An 11,547-nucleotide genomic window follows, 5' to 3' on the forward strand; every position below is an offset into this window, starting at 1 on the left:
TCTCGAAATATAACGTCTCCACTCTTACTAACCGGCGAACTTACCTTGACCTAATGACCTTGTTCAAAATCTGTAATAACTTTATCGACTGTCCTGGCTTACTCAATCTAATAAACTTTAAAATACCACTCAGAACGACGAGGCTTAACGACTTATTCCATATTAGCCGGACGCGCACAAATGCTGGTGTCAGAGATCCAATCAGAAGAATGTGCGAATTGTATAATAAAAACCAAAACCTGAAGGATTCCGACATATTTTTTGATACATATAGCACTTTTGGCAGGAAATTGAAGTCTGTTTTACTATAAAAAAAAGAAAATGTGTACTTACTTCATTCACTATACTCTTTAAGTACTTTTTATGATCTATCTCTAAACTTGTTTACAAAATATGTGTACACTTTTATTTGATACTGAGCATTATCTATATACAAAATTTTTACCTTATTTACATGTAAAAAAATATTTAAAATTGTTATCTACCAGTCAATCAGTGAGAAATAGTTAGGATGCAGGCGAATTCTCAAGTTATTGTTTAAGAAAATTATCTTTTAATTACTGTCTGTATCTGTGTTTTCTCCTTAAATAAATAAATAAATAAATACATATCTGAAGTGTGTCAGCAACAATCTTTTATATTTATTTAGTCATAAATGGAAGATGTCTACTGAAGAATTTGCACTGTTACTCTCCATTAGTTTTCCGGGCAGTAAGGAGTACATATTATGGCAGTTAGTCCAAGAATTTCTCCAGTGAAAAAAAAACCTTATTACTATAGGCAAAAACTTATAAATAAAACCTAAGTTTAAAAATTTTAAAAAAATCTAATAGTTTGGCGAAAAGGCTTAAGTACAGTTGTGTTTCAAATTCTTAAAATTGAAATAGTATCATACTAATAGTCGGGTGTTTTTTAATCTTCTGCTTCTCCTCATCTTCCCCTCCACGCTCCTTTTAGCCTTTCAACATTATTCTACGTCTTACACCCGTGAAAACCTTAACCATAACATATAATATATATTTATTTATTTAACCGTATATATATATGCAATGGGGATGTCAGAGTTCGACTGGTTGCGGACAATTGAGATCAATTAAGGCCGGTATTCACTTAAAAAAATGATTCCGTTGCAACCAATTTAGATCGTTACATGCATCATTTATAGGTATAGCTCAAGGTAGCTCTTAGTCGATGTATGATACAGTTAAATATGACCGAAAGGGATTGGGTTGAATAAGCTTAGTGGTAGAGCAAAGACCCGGCTAGGCTGAGGTCCTCGTTTCAATTCAATTTTATGCGACTGATGATGACGACCATGTTTTACTTGTCTCGTTTGAGAGTCGTTAATATTGTCTTCAGTGGATAAAGAATATATTACGTCCCAAAAGTGAAAGGTAGAAGATTTCTGGGAACGCCATGATTTCAAGATAACTCAACTCAATGAAAATTAAACACATCTTTAAAAGGTGATATAAAATTAATCGATCCATATCGATTAAAAAAACTAACTTGAAAACCTACTTGCGTAATCTATTTAACCCAGTTTTTGTTTCATAACTTTTCATGACATCTATATCATTTTATATAACTTTTTAAGTGTATTTTAAATTGTCATTTTTATGAGTTATCCGTTTACCGAGTCTAATAATATGTGAAAGGAATGAAGACAGGCTGAAGGGTGGGGGGGGAGGAAAAGGGTAAGGAAAAGATTAGAAGGGTTTTCATTACTTTTTTTCCAGTTCAATTATAACTCTTACCATTATTTTATTGATTTTAATTTTTTCTTAACTCTGGTTAAGTAAGTTAATAAATTAATTACTTATGTATAATAATAGATCACAAAGCGATGCAATGCAAAGTGATGTCAATCCATGTATTTTTGATATATTAAAGAAGTTTATATTATTATTTATTATATAATGTTTAGAAATAGATGATTAAATTTAAATTTTTTGGCAAACCAAAATCTTGGTATTTTCTCTAACCGAGCATTTTTTATAAGCTTTGAAAAAATTAAGTAAAAGGTATCAAGCCTGTAAAAAAGAATCAGTTATCGGATGTGGTTTTATTTTACACTGTGGGGAATTGAGTTATTTAGAGCGTGACTGGAAAATATTTTTAACTTAACTTCACAAACTAACATAAATCACGCATTAAATCAATGTTTTTTTTCGCATAAACAAAACACGGGGTTGTTGTAAAAGCTACGTACTCACGCTCGTTGGTGATCGATGGTTTTAGGCTTATTCTAACACGTCTCAAAGTGTGTACATACAAAACATAAGGTTGTCGCGAACATGTACGTTATCGCATCGCTTCATTTCACTAGGTTCTCCTGAGGCGAGGCGATGCCGTTACGATGCTGAATCTCTCACAAATATTTCTTAACGGCTTGAGCTGAGGCGATGTTGATCTGGTGCCGAGGTGATATGTGGGCGACAACTTTTAAGCTGGAATTTTAACCTTATTACCACCACGTATCACGGCAAGGATTAAGTGTTTTATTTAAAATTTTACGAAATGGATCCCTTTAATACTAATGAATTATGAATATCATTTCATGCTCTCTGATTTAAGAAATTCTGAAGTTTCACGAATTCTTTTCCCGGAAACAATGCCGTAATCTTTTGTAACACCCCAAGTCGGTTTGATAGAGAACATTCGAAACGTGAGGTTTTTAGGGACACCCGGTGCCGGGAAATCGGGTTCCTACAAACTGATAGCATCTATTAATTAAATTTTGTGTACCAACTATCTATTTCTAATTTGTATTACCGCACACACTTGCGATCTCAAGTTTTGTTAGATTAAATATAGTAAAAAACTTTTGTAAATTTTGAATGGATGGCGAGTTTTACAACGATTTAAGACCACGCTAAAATGAATTTAATTTTTTTTGTATATTAAAAATGTTTCGATGTAACACTTTATTTTTACAACCACGAATGAGAAGTCTTACGTCTTACAACTCGGTTACGTCAAGGTTAACTTTGAAGGCCGCCAAAAGAAGGACTGAAAATTGAGACAGCTAATTTTTTAATCCATAATTTTAAACTATAGGTATAAAGTTATCCTTGAAAGACTTTGGAGTGAGCTTAGGCATTAGGAAAATTGAGTAATTGTCCTTTTATGTGGAATTTCCAGTTTCCTGGCACTATTTTAGATCGCAAAGTCATCTCCATGATGAAGCTTGAAGCTTTTAAATAGCCATTTAACATGAAAGCGTTTTTTTATTCGCCATAGTAGATGATAAATTTTTCTCCTTTGTATGTATGCTAACTACGTGACGTAAAAGTTAGTAGGTTCTCTTCAGTAATTTGGTTAATTTAATGGAGATTAACAAATTAAAATTTTGCGGCACGCCCTCGTGGATTGGTATTACTTGAAAGTAATATTTAAATTATCATGGTCGTATTTTATCAAAGCAAGGATTCTCCAACTTTCCAGAGTAAATATAAATACATAGTGTGTAAAATAAACTCAAAGGCCATAAATAACATTTTGTAAATGTTTACTTTGCAAACGAGAATACATATAACCAAATGCTGTAGAACAATACGGGATATAAAAAATTGGTTTAAAAAAATAAACTTTTTACTGTTAATTGAATAGTGATATTATTGAGTATATATAAATAAAATTGATAAGACAAAAAAAATCCATTAATTTTTTTTGGTGAACTCGATTTATATCTGAGATAAAAATATATTGGTACGGATTATTTCAAACGGGGAAAATAAACAAAAATTATTACTTATTTTTTATCATTTGGGAAAATATAAACAAGATGTTAAGAGACGTACTTGATTTACTTTCACCAGTGATTCCTGACATCATTTTGAGTACTAAACAATTTTCTAAATTTCAATAACAATTTTTGCCCAAATAATCAAATTTGAAAGAAATTCAAGTATTTTCAGTATTAAATATATTCATAATATTTTTTTACAAAAACATGTAAAAATTGCTTTATAAAGTGACGAGATATTCTCAACCTTGTATTTTTACTTTTACTTCCACTTCCTACTTCTTTCGGTATAAAAATATTGTCAAAAATAATTGGCCTGACATAGTTACATTGGCTAATAAAACTAGATCACTTTTGGGATAACACATTAAAATAGAACATACATGCCGAACTTGTAATAAAATTTTCTTATCTTTATTGAGAGGCACTGAGCATGAAATAACTAAATATCACGTTTTTTGTTAAGGTTGGGTTCAATATTCTTATGTGATATATAATTGAAAGCCTAGTAATATAATTTACGTGAGTACCTACTCAAATTCGTGGTTTTTATTGTGATGGGACTAGACATTGTGTCTTTAGACAGACAATAGAACAGCCTTTTCCAGCGGATTCTTCTGTCTAATGAATTTCGTTCGTTCTTTGTTTTTGACCCACAAAAGTGTTTGCTGAGCTACAAAACAACGATTTAATGAAATTCAATGGAATTGTAAGTAGAGGTGACAATGCAATAACGTAAAAATATGTTTTTTTCTTATTTAATTTTTTTGAACTGGTCGTAAACATTCTGTTGTAAATTTAAAAAAGGCTTTATATTCATTTTTATAGTCGTACTAAAGTAGTATTGTTTCATGTCTATAAAATAATACTCTAATCACATTAATTTAAAATCACTAATCGATATAAGTGGGATTGTCGTGGGTAGTTAAAATAAATTTATATCAAATGGCTCAAGCGAATTAACAAATTGACTATTACCCATAGAGCTATGATTGAGTTTCTACTGCGTAGTAATATCTCGTCGAAACTTATTCTGCTATTAGAAAGCGATAAGCGGTGCGCGCAGACCTGAATCAGTAGTTTTGGTTAGCGCGTTAAAAGAATTGGAGGTCAGTTGGAGGTTAAAAACTGGAATCTATTTTTTCGATTCATGTCTCATCTAAATGTAATACATCAATGCTTCTAAAAGATATTTTTTGAAATTTCATGAATAAGGGAATCATTTCTTTGTGGAGTACATATGTACCTTCTAAAAATATGAAATTAAAACTGTTTCAAATCATTACCAGACTTTGTGTACATTTAATGCTTTACTATACAAAATTCGAGTTGTTCCTCTATTGAAACAGGTACTGGACATAATACTTAACAAAATTGCATCAGTAACGCTAAAAATATATTTTTGTCTTTCTCCGTAAGGAAGTAGGCCATCAGTAAAGTTGCGATATCGACAAATCCAAAAATAATAATAATAGAAATATCAAAAGATATACATTTAATTAATAAAGCAATATGTTATACGCATTTAAATATCGTGATTCCGGCTCATTTTGCAATTTGATTAAAAAAAATTTGAATGTAAAAAAATCCGTATAATGTATTAAAAGAACCTATTTAGGTCAATTTCTTGTCGATAACTATTGTAAATATTAACAAAGAAAGCTCTTACAAACGCAATCAGAATGCACTTTCATAACGACGTTATTCGGTAGATAATTTTCGACGCCTCATATCTACCAGAAAATGTATAAATTCTGCAACGTACGCTATTATATTTATAAATTTTAATGATAGTTTTCTTACATTAAAATGAAAAAAAATGTGGATATTGTGAATTTTGTCAAAATGAAATAATTTTTTTTTGTGAACTTAACCTTCAAACTATTAAGGACGTGAAAGATAGATGTTAATGCACTTTGTGTAAATAAATAAAACCCCGATATTTTCATTTTGGTATTCGTAATACGCCAAACCCATTACGTAAATTCATGAAAACTTCTAATCCCGATGACCAGAATGTTTTTGGAATAAACTCACATATGTTTATTTACGAAGCTTTAAACTTCTCTCCCATCTTGTGGGCTAGATAAAATTGGAAATAAAATATAGTAAAAGTACATCACATACATTAAAAGTTTGGCGAATACCGTAAATTCAGATAAAACTTTCTGTTTTACAACTCTCATCTGAAAATTTTCGGTGTACCCACGGTAGGTATTTCACGGAACTATCGATAGAACATGGTATCTAATCGGATTATAGGTACCCAGATCCTGGTACGGAATTTTTTAATAAAAGGTAGAAAGGCAGCAAAAGTTTTATTCGAAAAGGGTGTTAAATATAGCTTAGTGTGGGAATTTTAAATGCGTATGTTCGTGTTAGGTGGCACGTTTTGCGAATCAATAAAAAGTTTCCAAGCGTTCTGAGGAAAAAAGCCAATCTTTTTATTGAAATTCTAATAATTATCAGTTCACGACTTTGATATATCATTGAAGAAAGAGATAATACTAATAAATCTAAACGAACAATCTCGGATAAAAAAATAAAAATCGGATATATGTATCCGAGACACTATCTAGGTTACAAACCAATTTAATTTGGAACTTTGTTTCCATTTAAAAGTAGACGCTAAAAATATGGGAAAAATAAGTTCACGAAGATGATATTATTGTTAATTTTTAATTTAAAATATGAAGTTTAATAAATAAAGTCCCAATGGTCAAGTTGTTTAAAACGACAGTCCCGGTAAAATCAGATATCCTGGGTTCGATTCTTAGATGTAACTGTTATTTTTTTAAATTTATTTTTTGGAATAAATTTATTGAGTAAAACTGAAAAATTGTAATAGTCAACTATTGAAGACAATATTAGCGATTTCTAAACGAAAATCTGAAACAGAAAAATCAGAAAAGGATACTCTCAGTATTGCCTTAATGAAAGGCCACTATTCCACCCAATGAAAGACCACGAAACGTTGCTTGAAAAGACTTTAATCATACTCTTATATTCGTTTTATTCGTATAGCACATAATAACTTTGACTATAATACCAAATCTTATTCGATAAAATAAAATAAAACATTTTAATTTACTGAACATATAAGTGAATGTGTTATGTGCTTACTTAATAGTTTAAAAAACTGATTAACACGATCGAATTTTTTTTTTTTAAAGTTAACTTTCCCATCGATGCACTTATCTGTGATATTATAGCATAATATCTTCTTCCACTTATGTCTTTAACTATGTTTTAGCTTATAAAATGTTCAAGGGAGTAAGAATTTTAGTATAAATATGAAGACGTATCATCACAGGAGGACTTCAACGTTCAACTTATTAAGAAACTACTTCAGGAAATACGTTCTGACGAGAAATTTCTTTGCTCTAAAAACTGATTACATTGGAGCAAATCAACCTCTTGAAAATCTGAAACCATATTTTGCGATCGTAAAACTGAATTTACTCAAAGCAAACCGGTTCTTTAATGATTATTTATATTTGATGTAGATACAAATATAGTAAAAAAAAATATTTTGAAGAATATCGGACTCCATCTCCCAAATACTTATTGCCGGAAAATCCTAAATGCGGATTTAAATAAACATATTTTTAGCGTTATTATTTGACAGGTAATATTCTTTCCTTTTAAAAATATATGAAACGTTAAATGAGAATAAAAGAAATTGAAAAAAAAATAACATGCAAAAGTTGGAACATTTTAAACATTAAGGAAACCTATTTAAGAATGAGGTGGGTCTTAATAACAATTTACTTCATAAAATAGTGTTATTTTGCTTTTTTCACATCTATTTCTTAATTTGTTGACACTTTCAGTATCTTTATTTAGTGATCAGAACTTAAACACCAAGAATTTCCAATCATCCTCTTTTCTATTTCATACCCCTCCCCGCCACCCTCAGCATCACAACATACCCCTATTGAAGATGCCATGGCTCCATTGGCTTTGGGCAGTTGGGCCTCTTGTGGAGTAATCATATTTTTCAACGTAAGTTTTACAACTGAATTCTTCAAATTATGAATAAAAATTCTTCAGATTATGAATAAAAAAATTCAAAATATATTTTTAAGAAAAATGTGATTTTCCATCAATATTGACTAACGTTGAAAGCAATAATTCCCAAAACCTATAATGTAAAAGGTTCTTTTTCCACGCTTGAAATTTGTTCAGCTCGCGCCAAATTACGTGAGAAAATTTGGAAATGTAGAGGAATCTAATAAAATTTTATGACACGGTAAACTAACAGCCTCGTTTATTGGCTAAACCTCAAAAATTACGTGGAATCCTTCTACGTTTATTAAAAAAAAACTTTGGAATAAAGGTTTTTCCTCTTTAAAAAATCGTGCTTTGCATTTTTAAGAATCGAATACACAGAATAGAGTTAACCTTCCAACAAAAAACATTTTTATTTATTTTCATTTAAACAAAACGAGTAAATCATTTCTTGAAAATTAACGAATTACTGTTTCTTGATTGATCATTGAGTTTTTTTCTAAAGATTTTTTTTTTTTAAATGAGATGATCAATAATTTCCCGAACATCACAGCTTTTACAAACAAACTCGTAGTATTGAAGGTTGATGGTATTGGCGATACATCAACCTCCTTGGATTTGCGCTCATAGGTCTCAGTTGTTTAATAAATATAAACTTTGGTTTTTAGGTAAAGTGTAATATAGTTGTACCGTGGAATATAGTATTGCTTAGGTGGACAACTACCATTCAGCATCAAACCCGCTTTTATTTGGTAAGTAACCAGAACTGAATATGCGCGTAATTTTAAACTTCTCTCAGGTTCATTTGATTGTTCAGGAAATGGAGAATTTCAGCGCTTTTAAATTAAAATCATTAAATAAAATGTACTAATGTAAGGTAATGGAGTTCCATCCCCACTCTGGGTTGCATTTTAATGATGTAGTTTGAGGTACGCAATGAGTCTTGAAGAAAATACAATTAAATTTTATTTTATGAATTTTACTGCAATCTGAGGTAGGGTGGCAAATGATTTTTTTAGCAGTTACTAGTAGTTTAAACAATATAACTTTCGTCTAAAATTAACGTCCATTTTTCCGTTATTCAATAAATCAAATCCTTAATTTCCTCTGAAATCATAAGACTTTTAATGAGATACTTAAATATCTACCTACTTAATTTCAAAATAAAATATATTTTATATGCAACATTATTTAAAATTACTAATAAAAAATTGGTCTAACTCAATGATAATCCTTTATCAACCTTTTTTTTAGGTCTTAAGAAATTCCAAATAAACACGACGAGAATACATTTGAAAAAATAATCTTTACTGAACAACTAAAACGGCCACCATTTTGAAACGGAAACGAAGCTTACAAAAAAATGTTGCACACAATTAAAATGCAAAACGGTAGAATTAAAAAAATGGACTTCGCTCTGACCAGTCAATTAAAAACTTAACTGCTTATGCTACAATCCACGATATGATTACGAATCCTATATCAGTGTCGTTTTTGAAAACAGATTTCGTCGATTTTTTTCAAAATTATTATGATGAAATAATATCTAAGTGCTTTAGAGACAGACATAATTTCTGGAACTTCTATATAAAACCTTTTGTGAAGACCAACATTGTTTTGCTGTGTATTTCAGTTGAGCCGGGCACGTGAAGTCCATTTTTGGCAGTCCAAGTTGTGAATGCAAAAATTAGATTTCTCGTTTTCATTTCATTTTGGCAATTACAACTTAACAATTTCTGCTTGCACAATCCTTGGTTTACATGAACAATAAAAATACTGCTGAGTGAAACTTGATCGATGGAAAAAATACTGAGAAAAAATAATTAGAGAATTCAATGTATAAAGATATGCAATGGTTTTCGTAGGCCAACCGCCCAATTAAGTGATCAAATGAATTAAAAAATGTTTTCATGGCAACTGGTAAGTTTTTCTATAACCGTCTGATATCTTAAATAGAAGGAAATGCTACACGCCATAATAGCCGAAAAATGAATCATGAAAATACTTTTGGCCGTGAAAATTTCAAATCATATCCGTCTAATGTCGATAAAAATAATGTTATTATTAATATACTTCATTTCATTTGAAGAAAATAGGTCCAGTACGTATGATACAATGTAAGTTATCCGATCAAATCATATAATAAATCTTTGTTACTTACATAGGGATCGAAGCTTGAAGAATTGCTAGAAAAGGGAAAAAATATCTTTCTCCGAATTATTCCGTTCTCACAAAACCTTTTCTTTGAATGAAAAGATTAAAACATAACAAATAATTACCGCTAGGTGACCGATAAAATACTTTCCAATTGAAAATTATACAAAAAAACTTATTGCAGTAGCTGAAAATAATTGTCACATCCTGAAATCGTAGTGATTAAACAAATTAAAGAGAGTATTTAAATTTTCTCATAACCCAAAAGAACGAGAGACAATTAAATACAAAAAATTTAAAATAAAGATAGTAATAGACATTCTAAAAATATTAAAGAAATTGTACCAACCTTAAATGTTCCATTCCTTATGACAATTATGTAGTTCTTTAAAACAGTTGTCTAATCTTCCAAGTTTTTTCTTACACAATTATAACACGAAATTAATACTTCATAAGAAGCCCTATTCAAACACACACTTTAAAATATGTACCTATTTATATATAGTTACTACTTCACTTCATCTAAAATTTTCATAATTAATTTATAATATTTACTTTAAAATTTAAATTATTGTACAATTTAAATATCTTATAATAACATATTTCTAACCATTTCACTATTCTATTAATATTAAAATTACTAACACTTCAACTGAATTAAGCGTTAAGACTTTCAGAATCGATTCAACCCTATATAGTACACTTCACGATTCACGCATCACGTTTTCAGTTTTCGCTCCTTTTGCCGGATGCGTTGATGTCTCTGAAAAGCTTCGCGTCACCCCTCCGTAGCGACCGGCGAACACCACCGTACTAAAGTTTCAGAGGTTCTGGGGCGCACCCAAGCTGCGCGCGCAGCCACTGAAAATCTCCTGAAATATACAAAGCAAACCTACCCCATCGTAATACGTACGTATGTACTATACAGCTTCGTATAACCCATACACGACTTTTCAGAAATTCGCTTGCATAACTAGACGCTACGTGATTTTTCGGCTCATTTTTTTGTGCAACCGGGAAATTTATAACGAGGATAACAACTTGTAACTTATTTTTCTGGAAACAAAGCGCTTCGCTTATTTCACTGATAAAGGATTCATGTTATTTATTAGTTTTAAAACTTGCGTTTGACGAGGACGCCAAATATCATCAGAGTTGGTTATGAATTGCTTTGATATTTTTTGACATTCAAATTACATTAGAAATATCTGTGAATTTTTTACGTGTTTTTCAGGAAAGTACTAAACTTGCACTCTGTAAATGATAATTTACTAAACTTGCACTCTGTTAATGATAATTTAAATGGATTTGTAATATTTTTTCGTAAGACTTCATACCTTGAGAATAAAATTAATAATTACTAATAATTATTTTTTACTGGAAAAACTTTATCTTTAACTTTTGAACCATATGTATCATTGAAGAATAAGATAATAGTAATAAATCTTAACGATACATGAAAAAGAACAAGACAAAATAAAATAAAAAGGTAACGGTCTCAACAATCGAACCCAGGATTTCTGCCATACTAACAATATATTAATCAACTTTTTTTCCCATATTTTTGGCTGCTATCTTTTTGAATGATTACAAAGTTCTAAAGAACTTGTTTATAACCTAGATCTATTTTCTAA

At 30.2% G+C, this 11,547-nt stretch overlaps 1 protein-coding gene across 1 annotated transcript in view; it reads right to left on the reverse strand.

Moving 5' to 3' along the window:
• The window catches only part of LOC149412867 (potassium channel subfamily K member 18-like), a 283,444-nt gene extending 272,764 nt beyond the window's left edge, over nucleotides 1-10,680 (reverse strand). Inside the window, exon 1 of the mRNA XM_089645627.1 lies at nucleotides 10,263-10,680. The gene's annotated coding sequence lies outside the window, so the exon portion shown is untranslated. The remainder of the gene's footprint in view (nucleotides 1-10,262) is intronic.
• Between the last annotated feature and the right edge of the window lie 867 nt (nucleotides 10,681-11,547).

The sequence above is a fragment of the Hesperophylax consimilis genome, chromosome 22, assembly GCF_061612785.1.
Source record: "Hesperophylax consimilis isolate HC1 chromosome 22, BYU_Hcon_1.0, whole genome shotgun sequence".
Lineage (NCBI taxonomy): Eukaryota > Metazoa > Arthropoda > Insecta > Trichoptera > Limnephilidae > Hesperophylax > Hesperophylax consimilis.